This window comes from Equus caballus, chromosome 17 (genome assembly GCF_041296265.1).
Source record: "Equus caballus isolate H_3958 breed thoroughbred chromosome 17, TB-T2T, whole genome shotgun sequence".
NCBI lineage: Eukaryota > Metazoa > Chordata > Mammalia > Perissodactyla > Equidae > Equus > Equus caballus.
The window spans coordinates 99,643,477-99,661,633 of NC_091700.1; positions in this window are offsets into that span (position 1 = coordinate 99,643,477).

Below are 18,157 nucleotides of genomic sequence, written 5' to 3' on the forward strand. Positions count from 1 at the left end.
ATAATGTATTATCAAAGCTTCTTTTCTTTCATGAGAAGACATGATGGGGGGGGGGGGTGGGAGAGGGGAGGCAGTACACATTGTATTTTATAGTTTGATTCATTTTCTTTCCATTTTAACTTTAATTCCGTCTAATTACTGTATTGTGATCTCAGTCAGCAATCTTAAATGAACTCTTAAGTAACTTTTGAAGAATCTTGCTACAAATGTTGGATAATGACGAGATGTAAATTACTGCAGGTTATTGTATAATGTCTACATCCAGCTGAAGCAACCCCTTTCCTGTTATTTTCAAATTTCAGGTCAGCATTTTGGTACTTTTCTGCTTTATTTTTTCCCCTGCAAGGTATTATCACCCACCCACCACCATTGCAGCCCAAAACAAAACAAGCAGAACAAAAGCTTGAGCACGAATTTACAGCTGGTGAAAATACTCTCTACGAAGCAAGAAAGGACTTCCTTCCCAACTCTTTAATTCCTATGATTGACTCACAGCTTTAAAAATTGTGACGTCACACCCTGGTCAAGGAGATTGCAATAAAACCTATTTGCAGGCTTTTAATATTTTAAATATGATTTTAAAATAGTCTATCTTAACATTGTAGAGACAAGAGTTCTAGAAACAAAGTTATAAAACTTAGAAATTACTTTTCATCCTTTGATTTGAAAGAAGAGATTGCTCCAAGACTGTTGTTTTTAATAAATTCAATTTAATAAATTCGGTACAACTGCAACAGGAAAATTCTGCATGCATAGCTACTTGTTACACACACATTGTATTTTTTATATATTTATCTTGAGGGTTCTATAATTAATGAAGAAACAATTCAACAAAAATGTGAGGTGAGTCTATTTTACCAATAAATTAGAAGTATCTTATAGATAATTTTAGGTAAAATTTAAAATTTGTTTTTATCACAAAAGAAACTCTCCTGTTGCTCATTATTAGTTTGTCCATTTACTGTTCTATTTTGGCTAAATTAAATTTAACTAAGGGAAAAAGAAAATGTGGTATAATACCAAGAATGGTCAAGGTTTGGTGGGTAAGCTAATTGAAAAGATTTATTCTTCGTATTAACTCCTTAGAAAATAGCACTCTTGTTATTTGAGGCTTCTGTTCAATTAGTAAGAAAATAATAGAAATATTTTATGCTTTAATCAAACTGCCTGTTTTTTAGGAGTTTCCAAGGGAATAACTGAAATATTGGCGTGTGTCTTGCTGCAGAGCCAGCAGCATCTCATTGGGAACGCAGGTGACCCCGCCACGGTGGATGTGCAGGCTGGCGTGTTATTATTAGGATGACAAGGTCATTTGTTTCTGTGATGACTCATGTTGGCTCTCATTAAACTTGCTGAGATAACTATAAGAAGCAACTGCAAGAATTTAGCCACTTCTCACTGTCAACTCTGCTCTTCTACTTTTTTGGACTCTTCTCAGAGTAAAAGAACCAAAAATGATAAGCAAGCTTTGAGAGGAGAAGCTGGGGCACCTGTCCCCAGCCGGGCAGGAGGAGGTCCCACGTGCCCGCCAAGTTCCCCATGGCTCGTTCTTCTCTTTATTTCGTGTACCTATCTCTTGGCCTCGTTTGCTTCATCATGTTATGAAACTAGACAGACTCTCATTTGCTTTTCTGTGTTTCTTTTTTCCCTAAAGACTATAATGGTTATACACATTCAAATATTCACAGACAGGAGATTCTGGGTAAATAATCTAAGATTAACTAAATTAGGTCAATGTTCATACAGGGCCAGTGTGATATGTCCCTTGTGTGAAATTATCTGGTGTCAGCTACATTGATTGAAAAAGCACTACAGACCGAAAAAAAAAGACTTATTACAAGATGTCTCAAAAGCAGATAAGAAAGCAACGAAACCCTCTCGTAAATGAGGGACCTTATCTAGATTTTAATATGGCGGTAAGCAAATTGTAAATGTTTTTGCAAGTTAGACAACTTGCATAGGAAGGCAGACGTTTGTAAAGTTTCTATAATTCTAAGCCAGTCGCTATAGTTTGCATATCTGTCCATTGCTGGTAGGGTCTTTGTTCTTTTCCTCAAGATACGTTCCATAGAAAGGCTGAAATATTATCAAATTCAGAGCACATCGTCTAGACTGCATTACTTGTTCTGGGATGGATCAAGCCCCATACTGATGCCCGAATATCACTGGGTGAGGGCTCCCTCCTGCTCATCTGTTTATATCAAGCTTCATACACTGTTGCTTTCTCTCTGAAAACTGCTATTAATATCGACGAAATTCTTTGTAATGGGACCAAAATGTCAGTGGTTGGACAAGAAAGTCCTTGAGACTTTCGTCAGAGGTCACTCTGCTGGAGTCAGTGGCATGAGTCAGTTTGTTTTCAAGAGCTGGCTCCATAGCCATCTCGTAGGTGAGTAAAGGCTCCATCTGTCAGATCCTTGAATCGCCATTCTCTTATCGGCGGAAGTTCACAAGTTGTTCTTCCTGTTACCGCTATAATCTATTTATTATCACAAAAGATACTTAATAAGTTGACAATCTAATATAATTAACCGAATGGCTGTTAGTAAATATATTTCAAAAATAGACACAGACTATCTAACGACCAGAGGATGCTGTCCCATTGAACAATTACTATATTTAGAACATACGTCCGAGTGGCAGTAACTGCAATAGCCTTCTCTTCAGGTTTGAGCTGTGTTTCTAATGCAAACGTACTGGCTCAGGCATGCAATAAGCTGTAATGAAATAAAGCTGGGGAGAAAACCCAACAGCCCAGAACTGCCAATTCCTGATTGCGATCTAACAGGAAAGGGAGCACTTTCCACGAGAGCATTGCAGTGGTTCAGATATTGCAGTGAGCAACAGCTGCAGGTCGACAAGAACTCTGGAAAAACAGCTGCAAAACAGAAATAGAAAAGCGAAATAAATCAGAGTTTGGGGTCTGGAATAAAGAATTTTTTAAAATTTAAAATACCAGATTTCACGTGAAAATGAGGGCTGAAAACAGTCCAGTTCTGCTCATGGGTCTGCTGTGGACATCAGGGGCCGACACCCCCTCCCAACACACACACCCCAACAGTGCTCACCCCCACGGTCTGGTTAGCAAGCCCAGCATTTGTGCTTCAGCTGCCAGTGCACTCCTGCTGTTGTGTCCGGCTGGGACAGGTGTGCTGGGGCCACTCGCATCCACAGGAAAATGGAAGTCATCAGCCCCTTCTTACATGAGTCTCAGAACTTCCATTGCACCATCATGATTTGACCTTAGAGTCTGGGGGGTTGTTCACAACATGCCCGTTGTTCAAACCACAGGCACACTTTTCCTTGAAGGGTTAGCTGTCCCCTTGGCACTCTCTTTGGTTTGGCCTTCCTAAGTTTCCCGGCTATTTTCTAACTAGACCCGCATGGGCACCAACACCAGAGCTTGTGGCTGAGAAGCAGGAACACGGCCCTGAGCCCTCATCCACGCCCCTCGGCTCTTCCCGGCACGCCCCGTCTGCTCTGGAAGAAGGGTAAATCCAGCCTCTCTTTCCCGCTGTGCTGGAGGATGCACCTCTGGTGAGCGGTGGGGAGGAAGGAGGAGCAGCCTTCTCATTCACAAGCCAAATTCCCAGGCGCACCTCCTTCCTCCTTGATCTGAGCAGGCCCAGGGTTTATGGCTTTCAAAAACATATTTCGTGTGCTTCTCTCTCGAGGAGGAAAGACGGAGCAAGGGAGGGAAGGGCTCTCGAAACTCATTCCATGGAGGATGTTTCTGAAGATCTGAGGCTTGGTCTTTCATTTCTAGTCTGCAAAAGTTAACAGATGCCTCACTGGGTTTGTGCATAAGCTGCAACAGTAACTTATATTCCTTTTGAGAAGACAATAGGGTAGAGTTTGATTCAATAGATATTTGATAAATATCTATTATATTCCTGGTACTTTGCAAAGTGTGGCATACAAAACTAAAAAAAGATATTGGTTATGATTCATGCTCTCAAGAAATTCTCAACCTTGTGGACAAGAGAGGGAGGAAGCGCTTGAATAGCACACAATTCGTCAATGTCATTCCATGGGGACCCTTGAAGGGTGGGGGCATCTGTGGCTGGTGAGATCACAGCATCCAGGAGTCTCAGTCTTGGAGAAAGAGGAGAGGCAGAGAAAGACATTCTAGGCACGGAACAGCATTTACAAAGGTGCAGAGACATAAAAGAAGAAGTTGTTCTCAGGAAAGTGCAAGCCATTTGCCAAGGGGTATGTCTACAGGAATGCATGCTTTAATAATTCTGGGGTGAGGAGCCATTTGGGGCTGGGGAGTCGAGGAAAGCTCCCAGGGGGAGATGGAATTTGCTTAGGGCCTTAGACAAAGAGCAGACTTGGAGAGCCTGAGCGAAAGTTGCCATCACTTAGCAGAGGTAGATGAGGTGGGGTTTCCACAGGGCGTTTGGGGTGGGGCATCCTTGAGTCTGGATGGAGCAGGAGACTAAGCATGAGAAGAGAGGGAGCAACCCTGGGGAAGGGGCATCTGGTGGAGCAGTGCAGGTCTTGACAACAGGCGACAAATATAGACCAGGTTCTTCAGGCAACAAGGACCTGGTGAATGATCTTGAGCCGGAAAGACACTTGAGGTTTGCTACATCTTGGGTGTGTAGCCTAGCCGGGTGTGGGACATCTCACTGCTGGAGTTGTTGCAAGGGCTCTGTCTGCTCCTCTTGATACCAAACCTCTTAACCTCAGGTCCATGTGCCCGATGCACAGTAGGCCAACCACCGAGACTCCAGAGCTTGGAGGTAGAGAAAGATGTGTTGAAAGTGGCTAAAGCGAGAAGGTGGGAAAGCAGGTCCTTTCAGATCCATCTTAACACAGAGAGAAAGCAGGGGGTCTTTATAGGGCTGAGGGGCTTTGGAGGTGGAGTTCTGGGGAAACAAAGGGGAAGTCCACATTTCTTTCACTTCAGATAAGACCTTGAGCAACCAGACTTCTTGGCATCAGGGGCAGCTGTGGTCACATCACCCAGGGATTGTAACTTTCTTAGAGGCATTCCTTTTCTTCTGGAAAACAAGCTCATAAATCCTTGTGACCATTGAGTTACCCCTCTGGTTAAACAGGAAAACAGTAAATTAGCAAGCTATAGTCATCCATGGCTTCAAAGCAAGCATTTGGGCTCAGCAAATGCATCTAATGGGGATTGAGGTTATTTATCTAGGATTTACATCTGTGGCTGTGTTGGACATGAGGTCAAAGGGTAACCATATTCTCACTGAATATTTACAGCAACTTTCAGCTACCTAGCTTCACTCTGCCCCTGAGAACAGTCCTTGACAAGAATCTGAGAGCAAGTGAACCCAGAGAGAGAGAGACAGAGACAGAGACAGAGAGAGACACAGAGAAAGACAGAGAAAGATGGATAGAGAGAGACAGAGACAAAGAGACAGAGAAAGACAGACAATCAGAGAAACAGACAGAGACAGACAGACAGAGACAGACAGACAGATAGTGATCATTGCAGGTGAGTGGCTGACCTCAGGATTCAGGGAGCAGATGGGCTGCCCTTTCTGGGTGTGCATGGGACCACAGGCTGGCCCCTTGTTACGCCTCTGGTCGCATCTTTGACTGACATGCCCCTCCAGTCAGTCCACTTCGGCTGCAGTGACCCCCTTCCTGCTCCCACCTCAGGGCCTTCATACGCCTGTTCCCTCTCACCTCGAGTGGCTCACTTCCTGTCCTACATCAGCTCTTTGCTCAAAGACTGTCTTGTTGGTGTGGCCTTCCTTGGACACCTATTTAGGATCCCCCAGCCATGATCCTTTTTTTCCTCTTTGTCTCCATGGCGCTTACCCCCAAGCATGTAACAGACAGGTGCCTGGTCCCTTCTGATGACTGTCACCCGACCTGGGAGGTATCTTCCACTGGGAGCGAGCCCTGCCTGTGTGGTTTGTTGCAATGTCCTCAGTGCCCAGAACAAAGCCAGGTAGGTAGCAGGTGCTCGGTGGATGTCTGTGGAATGAGGGAGGAAAAAATAAGTGTGTGAGGGCAAGATGAGGATAAAGGCCTGATGCAGAGCAGAGGGAGCAGATGGGCGACAGCCCCAGGGCAGCTGGGGAGAGAACGGACGAGGGCAACGCATGTGTTGGAGCAGCAGCTTTGGGTCCACTGGAATCACATGGCTGTGATTTGAAGGTGACACAGGAGTCAAGATTGTGTGTTTCCTCCAGCCCCCCAGGGGGAGGAGGGCGAGATGTTGGCGAGAGCTGGGGCCGGGCTCCTGAGTTTGCTGAGAGAGAGCAGGCGCCAGTGCTGAGGGCGTGTGCACACGGTCAGGAGGGTGCTGGGCATATGTTCTGTCTGGGCACCGACAGAGGAAGGTGCCTGCGGAGGATGCAAGACTGGCCGAGCAAATCCAGTAGGATGCTGTGTGCTAGAGCGTAAGTGAGTACACGTATGTAAGGTTTGTCAAGTGAGAGAGTTTCCTAGGCTTTTTGATAAAAAAAATTTTGAGTTGTCAAAATTTACAAAATACAAAATGCTTTTCCCACTATGACGGGCCTTTAATTAATACACTGGTAATAAAGATAAAAATACATAATTAATGCTTAAATATTTATAAATGTCATTTTTTGTCAATTTTTCAAGGAATTAAATAAACGAAAACTTATTGAAATTACTGAGTTTCAAAGAGACGTCTCAGTACATTTCTTATTCTGGTCTGGAAAAATGTTCCCACTTTAAACCTTGTTAAACCCACCCTTGAAATACTCATGACTTAACAGTTAACACACATTTTGAGAATACGCATTACGTTCCATCCTTGATTTGTACAGATGGAAATGGCCTGTCTATTCAAGATGATATTTTCTTCCCTTCAGGTTTAAGGGGTGGGAGAACAGAAAGCAGAGTGGGGCCGGTCGTTCCGAGGAAACACTGCTGGCTTGTGTACGTGGTGCCTTGGGTGCCTCCCGGTGCGGGGCACACAGAGCGCACAGGCGCCCCACAGATGGTGGCGCTCGGAGCTGACGTCGAGCGCCTCCTGTGGGACCGGCAGCATTCCCAGTCTATACCCGGGGTACCTTGTCTGATCTTCAAAACAACCTGATGAGGTTGCGTATACCCTGGTGGTGGCCACTTTCCTGATGAGGACACTGAGCCAGTGGTGGGTTCAGGTCTCGCATCGGGGCAACTTGGCCCCAAACCCACCCTCTTCTCCCGCTTCACAGACATTTCCAGGATAACCATGAAAAAGACAGAGAAATGCTTGTCATCCATCCATGCTGATTAGTGAGAAAAAATAAAACAGAAGAGTGATGCCCTTTACACTTTTCAGTGGAGGAATCGTGTGAGCATCTTTTTCCCGAATGAGTAGAGACGATTTGAAAAAAATGATGCTGGCGAGCCTACAAATTACAAAAACAGAACAGTAAACGCTCTCATCCTCAATGAGAGAAAGGCCGGGAAAGGTGAGTCTGACGGTGGGTAGGAGGGGTGAGCTCTCAGCAGTCCTGGCTCACGCCTGTCGTCCAGCCTGATTGCTAACACCTGTTTCGGGGCCGAGAGTGCCCTGGTCTGGGTGATCAGTTACATGGATAACCTAATAGGAGGGAAAGAAAATGAAGGAAGATGCGATACGGGTCACGAACATCCAGTGGAAACTGGGAGAGCCGTGGTCTCCAATCACACCAGAGTAGGTGTTGGGTGAGCAAGCCCTGAGGTGTGGAGAGAGCATGGGCTGGGGAGGCCCAGCTGGCCAGACAGTCCTGCTCTGGGATGAGCTGTGACCCCCAAAAAGACATGTTGAGGAGTCTGGTCCTGAGGCTGAGGGGTTAAAGTTCCACACACTCTGCTTCAGCAGCCGGAGCTTGTGTGTTTTGATCCCAGGTGCAGACCTGCTCCACTCATTAGCCATGCTGTGGAGGCGTCCCACATGTAAAGTGGAGGAAGACTGACACAGACGTTAGTTCAGGGCTAATCTTCCTCAAGCCAAACAAAAAAGAGGAGGATGGGCAATGGATGTTAGCTCAGGGCAAATATTCCTAAACCCAGAACCTCAGAACGTGACCTAATTTGGAAATAGGGTTGTTGTAGACGTAATTAGTTAAAATGCAGTCACACTGGAGTAAGGTGGCCCTACTCTGACGTGCCTGGTGTCCTTATAAGAGGAGAGGAGACACAGAGAGAAGAAGGCTGTGGGAGGTCAGAGGCAGAGATTGGAGGGCGGCGTCTATGACCCAAGGGATGCCCACAAAATCCAGGATCTAGAAGAGTCAGGAAGGATTCTCCTCAGCAGACTTCAGAGGGGTGCAGCCCTGCCACACTTTGACCTCGGGCTCCCAGCCTCCAGAACGTGGCGAGAACACACCGCTGTTGAAGCCCCAGAGCGTGGTCCTTTGGCACAGCAGCCCCAGGACACCAGTGAACCAGCCCTGCAGGGAACGTGGTCCTCCACACCTTGCCACATGTGCGGACCGGGGCGCACATGCAGGCTGCCAGCCATTGCTCAGTGTGCTTCAAGCCTGAAGTGGAGTCAGGGGCCACCCAACACGGGGGTACACTTGAAAGGAGGGGCTTCATGGGGGCTCCAAGAGGGACGTTGTCAAAGGTGGAGCAGTAAGGAAACCAGAGGGCATAGTGTGGGGTTTGGGGGTCCTGACTCTGGAGCTGGTCTCACCCTCAGGCCTAAATGGATGAAGGGGGACAGCAGTAGCCAAACTGGGGGTGACAGAGGAAGGAAGCTGTGTAGAGAGGGGCATGTCCTTCTGCTGAGGGAAGCAGCCAGGGGAGTAGGGCTCTCTTCCACCTCTCCTGTATGCTCTGTTTCTCCTGTACCCTCCATCTCTCCTGCACACGCCATCTCTCCTGCACCCTCCATCTCTCCTGCACCCTCCATCTCTCCTGCACCCTCCACCTCTCCTGCACACTTCTTCTCTCCTGCACCCTCCATCTCTCCTGCACCCTCCACCTCTCCTGCACCCTCCATCTCTCCTGCACCCTCCATCTCTCCTGCACCCTCCATCTCTCCTACACCCTCCACCTCTCCTGCACCCTCCGTCTCTCCCAGCTGCAGCCAAGTTTGGGCGGGGTGGGTACTGCAGGGCACACAGGGACAGAGCAGGACCCTGGCTGTCTCAGATGCCTTACCTGTAAAATGGGAAGTTTGGTACAGGTAATGGAGGTCCCTGCGGCAGCCATTAAGTTTCCACATCTGCACCAACTCTGTGGGGTAAGCCCTGGGAGAACAGCCAAGACAGGCCCTTGTCTCCACCTCTGAGGGGAAGGAATGTCAGCAGTCAGCAGGCAGTGGGCTGGGACAGGACATCTTATTCGTATGCAGCGTAGAAGGGATGACGAGGAAGCTCTTTGTACAAAAAAGTAACACCCAAGATGTCCAGCTCTCCATTTTATTTGGATTTTCAAGTTGAGTTGCCAGTTGCTTTTTTTTCATTTGCTGATGGAGCCAGCCGGGTCCACTCAGGGTCCCGACCCTCCCACTTTGTCGTCTTTCACCTGCGCCGAGCCCAGGGCCTTGGGAATCAACGGGACTGAGTGAGAGCCTGTTTTCCCATCCTGGCTTCTTCAGCCTCGAGGGATGTGGCATCAGCCTTCGAGGAGGAGAGGCCTTGCTGCTGGCAGCAGTCGGGGTGGAGATGATTTCAGATCTGATTGCATCTACGCATGGCAGCATAATTGCCAATCAGTCCAGGAGGAGATTAGATTCAGAGCCGCATTCACGTGGTCTGGTCCCACCTTGGAATTATTCTAACCTAAGCAGCTCTGGGGCCTGCCACTCAGGTCCTGGAGCCTGAGGACCCTGGGGCTGCGCAGAGGCTCAGGCGTCTTTTCATCCCATCTCCCGGAGCCCCGCTGGGCTGGCAAGTCCCAATCAGGAGGCTGTCAGGGGGCGATTCCCATGCTGCTCCTTCGTGAGGCTGCTCAGAATGCCAGGACGACCTCAGGGTCCTTAATGAGCTCAGCAGCGGGGGGCTTCCAGTGCAGACCCCGGGAGCACACGGGCTCACAGCTGACATGGCAGGACGCTCACTCCTAACGTGCAGTCACCAGCTGCGAGGCCAGCAGTGGCCGGGACCTGTGGCCTGGCCCCAGAGTGGGCTCAGAAGTGAGGCTGGCTGTACCAGTACAGATTGCGGCGCCTCCGGGAGGTGAGACACTGTCCCCACTTCACTCCCAGTCCTCCTCAGAGCTCTCAGGGTGAAATCATACGTTCTGAATTTGAATATGAAGAATAATAAATGAGAAATGAAATCAAAACTCCTCATATATCAAATGCACCACCGCGCGGGAGACAAGACTTTAAATAGATTCACGTAGACACATTTCAAAACGGGCAATTTGGATATTAAAACTCAAATGCTATCAGTGGCTTTGGGGAGCAGTGCCAGCAGTTCAGCTGGCTGGGAACAGGCCCGCCCCCACGCCTTGTCCCTGAGTCTCTAGCCAAGCGTACCTCCAGCGCAGTGTGTGGCGCCCCTGCAGACAACTTTCCCAGCGCTCTGGCCCCATGGCATTTGGGGGCTCCCTGGAAGGAGGCTGTGGATTTTTCTCAGCTGGAACTTGTGACGCTACGTTGTAATCGTGGGTTTACTTTTCCGTTCCTCTCACCGCTTTGGGATGGAAACCCTGCCTCAATTTGACTTGTGTCTTCAGCACTGAGGATAGTGCCTGGCATGTGCCGGGCTTGGCTGTGGGCAGGAGGGAGGGATGTGAGTAAGGAAAAAGGATGGAAGGAGGAAGGAAGGAGGAAGAGAGGGAGGGGAAGCACAGCAAAGAGCAGGAGAGGAGTAAAAGCCAACATCCACAAGAGTGTGGTTGGCTTGCCCCATTGGCGGTGTTGAAAGAGCACTGGCTGTTTCAGCTGGAGCAGAAGGTGATGAAGTGGGAGCCCTGGGGAGGGCTGACCGGGTGCCTCCCTCACCACCCCTTACCTCCCAGTGCTGCTGCTCCCCACTGGACACAGCCAAGACCAGCTTCCCCTTTAATGCTCAGAGGCTGTTCCAGCTGGCACAACTCATGGAAAGCTTTATTTATTATTTTTATTTTTACCATCCCTTAATCTCATTCTCTAGAAAACAAGGCATTCTTTTAGGATTGGTCAAGGAAGCGTAATAAAGAAATCACGGTGAGCGGTATAAATTGGTCCTTCCGATGGGATGGCCCGAGACCTCTGGGAGGCTCTGGTGATGTTTTAATTGTGAGAATGACTCCAGTCCTCAGACCAACGCGGTCTGCATGACAGCAGCATGAGAAGCTCCTCTGGGGGAACCTGGAAAAGTTGGGATTGTCTTGGGACTTGCCAATGCTTTTAGAAAGGTGAGGACACTTACTTTGACCTTAATACACTCACACAGTCTTTGCCTTGTTCTTTGTGTAAACTGGTCAGCACCTAACTAGAGCTGAACACTTTGATGCCGAGAGATGGATCATCTCTGATTTAAAGCCTTGAGCTGAAAGCTCTAAATTTGGGTGTAATGAGCTCTTCTGACCAAGGGAAATGTGATATTTTACTTTTGGTAAAAGATCATAGATCCAGCTCTAGATGATTCTAACTTTACAAAGTCTTCGTGTGGTGGGGGTGGCGTGAGGTATTCACGGGATAAATATGTGCGATGTGAGTGAAGCCAGCGATCTCAGAGACTTTTCACTTCACTTGTTGCTTTTCTGGGAGTTAAGCAGCAATAGCTTCTTCTCCAAGATCTGTTTGCGTTTAGAAACTGAGCCATCATTCTGTTCTCAGAGAAGTGGTGTCGGAGACAATTACTCAGGGATGTTCCAGAAATTCCTAAATACAAAGATTAATTATAGTCATTTTTGGATTTCATGAAAACAGTTGTTTAAGAGAAAATGGTCATAAAACTGCTTTGTGATCATGCTCAATTTATCAAGGTACATGAAAATACAGCATAATTACTGCGGATTTTTGGGTTATTTGAATTAAGAAGTACCAAACTCATTTTGCAGCTATTTTGGGAAATAGCAAGAAGAAATGACTAATATAATGAATGACTGCTCTTTTCGAGCAGATTTCAAAATACAAGCTCTGTTCTATGGGGACCCGAGTGTGTGTGTGTGTGTGTGTGGTGAAATCAAGAGTCTTTCTTTTTTCAGAATTTTTCGTCTCAGAAGGCAGCATTCAATGGGAGAAGGAGGGAGAGAAAGAACAATGTTCTAGGAGTATATGTTCTGTAAGTGGCACTTACAATCACCAACAGGTCTTCAAATTCTTGTCATCTCTGGGAACAGGAATGGAGCTTTGCCCACGGGAGATCCCAGGGTAGCCCGGAGAAGCCCTGCTCCAGTGCATAAGGCTCTTTCTCCAGTAAAATCGAGTTCGATACTTTTTCCACGTGCACTGGGCTTAAACAAAGGAAACAAGACAGAATTCTGTTTAAGACTATGTGCAAAGGATGGAGTTTCTTTCCTTCTGAAACTGTCTCCTCAACACCAGCCCCTGCTCATCTTTCCCCGCTCTCCGTGAGGTCATGCATGCCCACAACAGAAGACTGTCAATTCAGTGTCTTTATTTAATTTGGAGCATTATTATTTGAGAATTTCATATTAAGATTCATAATGTAAAGAATAATTTATTTGTTTCAATCCAGTTAGGGACTTCAAAATCATCTTTGTCAACCTTTACCTTAGCATTCACTAATCATATAGCCTAAAATAGATAATTAATGAATATGGCTTTTCACACCAAAGGTGGAGTTTTAACAATAATCCTTACAAGTTCCTTAGAATAAAGACATTTTCTTTATGCCCAAGAGCGCTTGTCTTTTATACTGAACCCTTCACCCATTTCCTAAGTGTCAGCAGGTATTGGAATGGAGGGGTGATGCGAGTTAGCCAATTAGTTTAGTTACCACTAAATGTTAGTGTTTTGTTTCTAAGGATAAAGTAGTCCTAATTTCTTTAACCTTTTTTCACAGGTCAAATTTTCTTTTCTTAACTTTCTTAGTTTTTCCATGTCTTTCAGCACTGAACATATCAAAACAGCCTTTCCCCCAGCTTATATTTCATACCTGGCGTCATTAAAGGTAAGAGGGTTGCACTTCCATGTAGCAAGCCGATGGCTCACTCGCACCCCAGGCCATCTCTCTGTGTGCTCTTGCTGAGCTATGGTGTTAGTATCTGCTGCTGTGGAAAAATCACCCAAAACATAGCAGCAGACATTGACCATCTCTCAGATTCTGTGAGTCAGCAATTCGGGAGTGACTTGGCTTGGTGGTCTCTTGTGAGGTCATATTCAAGATGTCAGTGGGGCTGCCATCATCTGAAGGCTCGAATGGGGCAATTCTTTGTAGGAGAAATGGCTGGTGACATTTTAGGAAAGTGCTAGTTAACGTTTAGTTTTAAATTCTTCCCCATCCTGTGCAGAGTCTACCCTAGTGGGAGACTTTTTGATACAGATAAAGATTTGTAGCCACAGACGTTTATAGAGACATTACTAATAAACCAGAAAACATTGGAAATACCCAAAATGGCAGCTCTGGGACCTGAAACTTTCAGAAAGTCAGGTATACACAGAGCCTTGTGTGGCTGGTATTGGGGAGGAAGGGAGGAATATTTGAGTGTCCACTGTTGAAAAAGAAGTTCAAGCTGAGGCTGCCCTTGACTTCTAGCTGCTGAATGAAGACGAATTATTATTGTCAACAAGGACTTTGGAGCAAATAGGAATAGGAGCAACACCAACTGCTTGAAGATCTCCAGAGCAGTGAAGAAATGGGATGATGTACAAAGGTGGGATGGGGACACGAGACACCTCAATTTTGTTTCACAGGACAGTGACTCTGGAAGGAGAAAGGGATTGGGAGCCTCCAGAAGGCTGACTTTGGATTACATACACGATAACTTAAATACGAAAAGGACAAAAACAAACTCAGAAAAACGTATGCATAGAAAAGTATGAAGAAATCCACCAAAATGTCAGTTCTAAGTGTCTCTGGATAAGGATGTAGGTAATTTTCCTTTCTCTTAAGTTTTAATTTTAAAAAATTACAAGTTTAAATTTTTTATAGGAAAAATGAATCAATTTTTTAATGTACGCTTTTTATTAAAACATTTTTTTAAATCTCATGCCTTAAAACTTACTTGTTTTAATGCACAGTTCTATGAGGTTTCTTTTTTCTTTTAAAGATTTTATTTTTCCTTTTTCTCCCAAAAGCCTCCCAGTACATAGTTGCATATTTTTAATTGTGGGTCCTTCTAGTTGTGGCATGTGGGATGCTGCCTCAGCATGGCTTGATGAGCGGTGCCATGTCCGTGCCCAGGATCCGAACTGGCGAAACCCTGGGCTGCTGAAGCAGAGCGTGTAAACTTAACCACTCGGCCACGGGGCTGGCCCCACAGTTCTATGAGTTTTGACTGATGCAAAGGGTTGTGTAACAACCACCACAACTAAAAGACGAAACAATTTCACCATCCCCCTCATTTCAAATTCTCTCATACTACCCCTTTGTGGTCAAACTCTGCCCCCAACGTTAAACCCAGGGAACTGTTGACCTTTTCTCTGTCCCCAGAGTTCTGCCTTTTCCAGAATGTCCTGAAAATGGGATCATGCAGAATGTAGCCTTTGAGTCTGGCTTCACACCTCGCACGCCACATCTGAGATTCATCCACGTGGCTGCATGCATGAATAGCCTGTTCCATTTGATTGCTGGCTGGGTTTCCACGGTATGGAGGAACCACAGTTTATTTCCCACTCCCATTCAAGGGACATTCGGATTCTTTCCAGTTTTTGGTGATTACGAAAAAAGCTACTAGAAACATTTGTGAAAGTGATCTTTTCTGTGTGCACATTGGTTTTCATTTCCTTTGGGTAATTACAAATACACAGCAGTAGGATTGCTGGTTCTTGTGATAAGATTATGTTCATAAGAAACTTTTGAACTGTCTTCCAGAATGGCTGTACCATTTTGCATTGTGTGAGAATTCTGGTTTCTCTACTTCCTCAGTGACACTTATCATTGAATTGAAATTATTGTAGCCTCTTAATAGGTGTACTAAATAGATTAAATATAGTGGTATCTCATTGTGGTTTAAATTTGCATTTCTCTAATGGCTAACAGTATTAAGCTTTTTTGCATGTGCTTATTTGCCATCCATCTATCTTCTTGGTAAAACTTGTGTTCAAATGTTTTGCAAATTTTATTATCGGGTTGTATAGTTTCTTATTGTTGAGTTTTGAGAATTCTTTATACTCTGTATGCAAGTCCTTTGCCAGGCATGCTATTTACAAATATTTTATTCTAATCTGTGTCTTGTATTTTTATTTTCTTAAGAGTGATTTGGGCAGAGCAAAAGTTTTTAATTTTGATGGAAACAAATTTATTAAGTTTTCCTTTGTGAATTATGCTTTTGATGTTGTGTCTAAGAACTTTATGCTGAACCTAAGGTCACAATGGTTTTCTCCTCTATTTTCTTCCAAAATTTTTGTAGTTTTTTGCTTTACTTTTAGGGCCATGATCAATTTTGAGTTAATAGGGTCTCTTTTTTTTTCATATTGATGTCCAATGTTCCAGTGCCATTTGTTGAAAGAACTATCTTTTCTCCAATGAATTGTCTTTGTACCTTTGTCAAAAATCAATTGACCGTACTTGTGCAACTCTATTTCTGGACTCTATTCTCTTCTATTGATCTATGCGTCTGTCCTTTCGCCAACTGAACACTGTCTTGATTCTGTTAGCGTTAGAGTAAGTATTGAAATCAGGTTGTTTTAATTTTGTTCTTTTTCCAAATCGTTTTGGTGATTCTAGCAACTTTGCCTTTTCATGTAAATTTTAGAGTCAGCTTGTCTATTCCCAAAGAATCCTCCTGGGGTTTTGATTAGGATCGCCTTGAACCTATAGATCAATTTTAGAAGAACTGACACGCTAACTATATTAAGACTTCCAATCCATGCACACCATGTATCTTTCCATTTATTTAGGTCTTTGATTTCTTTCATCAGTGTTTTGTAGTTTTCAGCACACATGTCCTGCATGTATTTAGTGATACAAATACCTGAATATTTCATCTTTTATACTATGACTGAAATAGTAGTTTAAAAAAATTTTATTTCCAGTTGTTTGTATCTAACATGTAGATATACAATTTTTTTTCTGAGTGTGCATATTGGCTGTGTAACCTGTGACCTTGCTACCCTCAACTATTAGTTCCAGGATCTTTTCTGTAGATTCCACAGGATTTGCTATGTGAATGACCATGTCATCTATGAATAGGGGCAGTTTTATTTCTTCCTTTGTAATCTGTGTGTTTTCTCTTTTCCTTGCCTGATTTCATTGGCAAGCACTTCCTGTATGGTGTTGAATAAAGAACAGAAGTGGTGAGATGGGGCAATCTTACTTGTTCCTGATTTTGTGGGGAAAGCATTCAATCTTTACTATGAAGTACGATGTTAGCTATAGATTTTTTGTAGATTACCTTATCGGGTTAAGGAAGTTCCCTTCCAAGCCTAGTGTGTGCAGAGTTTATGTCCAGCACAGATGTTACGTTTTGTAAAATGCTTCATCTGCATCTAACTAGATGATCATGAGTTTTCTTTGTTTATATGATGACATGTTTACTGATTTTCTAATGTTGAACCTGCCTTGCATTCCTGTGATAAACCCCGCTCGGTCGTGATATGTCATTCTCACAATGAGTTACCAAATTCTGTTTGCTATTTCTTTGCTGAGGATTCTGTGTCTATGTTCATAAAGAATATTGGCCTGTAATTTTCTTATAATGTCTTTGTGTTTTGTATCAGGGTAATGTTGACCTTATAAAATGGGTTTGGAAGTGGTCCCTTCTCCTCTATTTTCTGGAAGAGATTGTATAGATTAGTATTATATCTTGCTTCGATGTTTGATAGAAATTTTCAAGTCAAATTATCTGGATTTTGAGGGTTTAAGTTTTTAAATATGACTTGAATGTGTTCAATAGATACAGGGAAATTCGGACCATCTATTTCTTTTTGAGTATTTGTTGTCTTTCAAAAAATTGGTCATTTAATCTAAGTTATCAAATAGGTTAAAGAGCTGTTCACAGTATTCCTTATTATCCTTTTAATGTCTCTAAGCCTGGAGTGATAGCCTCTCTCACTCCTGATATTGATCGTTTGGTTCTTGTCTCCTTTTTTCTTGGTCAATCCAGCTAGAGGCCTATAAATTTGATTGATGTTTTCAAAGAAGCAGCTATTGGTTTCCTCAGTTTTGTCTGGCTTTCCGTTCTCAGCCTGAGGAGATCTGCTTTATTATTATCTTCCCTCTGTTTCCTTCTGTTTAGTTCGCTCTTATTTTTCTATTTCTTAAGTGGAAGGCTAGCGTCTCGACTTGAGATATTATCTGTTTTCAAATGTAAACATCTAAATCTCAGTGCAGCTCTCTGTCCATGGCAACAGAAGGCCACCCTCTGCAGCACCCTCTCTTTCCTCCTCTCCTAGGTGGGAACTTCGGCTTCTTCTGTCCTCTCTCTATCATGCGTAGAAAATTACAAAAACTCAGGGGCAACCATTGGCCTTCCCCTGACTCAGTGATTGGCCCCTTCCTCTTCGTCTTGTTAATGTCCTTCATTAATTGTCCCTGAAGAAATACACTAAGTCTTGTGCCATATCAATGTATATTTGCCGTTTCCCCATTGCAAGCCCCTCTGAATAGGCGCCATGTCAGTGATCTCCCCCCACGGTAGGGGAAAGTGCCCTCAAGTGTTCAGGGCAGGTGTGGTCCCTGAGATAACACCAGGGAAAGTCAGATACTGCGAGTGTTGGGGGTGCGTGCTGCCAAAGGACTGACAAGACGAGGGCATCCCTGATTCCTGACCAGGACGAGGTCTGGCCAGAGCACTCCCTTGGTCTCTGATCCCCAAGTGGAGTCCTGGATGAAGAGACGTCCTCCGCTGCCATTTGCCTTGGGGGACAGGACAGAGGGCAGAGCTTCTCATCCATTTCCACTCCACTATTTTCTTTCTAGTCGCCTTAATAATAAATGTTCCTTTGGCTCCTGGAGCCGTGATCTCTCATTAATTGTTTACACTAAGCCATCACTCAGGGTCTTCCTCTGGACCTGGTCAGAGAGGAGCTCCACCTTCCAGCTCCGGGTCCCTCACGTAACAGAGCAGTACCGTGGGCCAAGGCTCTTCCCTTCCCTCCATCCCCTCCCTCCACTGCCTGGCTTCTCTTCCCTGCTTTTCCCCTCTTTCTTCCTTCTCCCTCTGC